This window comes from Oxyura jamaicensis, chromosome Z, assembly GCF_011077185.1.
Source record: "Oxyura jamaicensis isolate SHBP4307 breed ruddy duck chromosome Z, BPBGC_Ojam_1.0, whole genome shotgun sequence".
NCBI lineage: Eukaryota > Metazoa > Chordata > Aves > Anseriformes > Anatidae > Oxyura > Oxyura jamaicensis.
In genome coordinates this window covers 72,981,014-72,981,851 of record NC_048926.1, presented here as the reverse complement: position 1 = coordinate 72,981,851, position 838 = coordinate 72,981,014, and positions in this window count along the sequence as shown.

Below are 838 nucleotides of genomic sequence, written 5' to 3'. Positions count from 1 at the left end.
CAGCCTTTCTATCTCTAAGTTTAAAATAAAATAGAAACAATGGCAGATGTTCACTGTAGTGAATTCAGATTTCAAATATTTGAGCACTTTGCATAGCAAATATAATGTCAATTGAATTAGTTTAAGGAAGTTGGCAATAGAACAGGAACATAGTAAGTCATTAAAACCAAAATAAATATACATTAAAACTTATGAGAAGGGACACTATTAATGAAGTTCATGAACTACGGACAGTACAAAAGAGAGCTCCTGACCCCTCAAATTATGGGAGAATAGCTGCAATATCATTTTTGTAGAAAGAATGAGTGGAATCTTATCTGGAAAGCTCTACAAGAAGTGCAAGGCAAATAACTGAAAAGAAGAAAATATAAATGTGTATAACTTGCTTGTTACAACTATTTAAAGTCTCCTAAACAGAGTGAGTGACCAGGAAAGATGCGTCCAGACAAGCAAGGTTACGGAAACTGCCAGAGGAGGATCAAAGTGTTTCTTCTGGCTCTGCTTTCTTTGGAAGGCAAATCTGGTATCTTGGACTTGTTACTCACCTGACCCTCTGAGGAGACCAGATGCCATTTGAACTGGTTACTTTTAGGGTGAGTTATCTGGAATAGGTATTTCTTGTATTTATCTCATCCCCTGCTTCCTTTTATTAAATACTTCTTTTTATTCCTCATATAGAGTCTTGTTACTACCATATAGTCTCAGTGATGACTCTATTTTTTCTGAGAGAAGAGGTTTCTCTGGTCTTACCGAAAAATCCATTTCCTCTTTCTTTGGTAGCTGTAATAAAAATTCTATTCTATTCTATTCTATTCTATTCTATTCTATTCTATTCTAT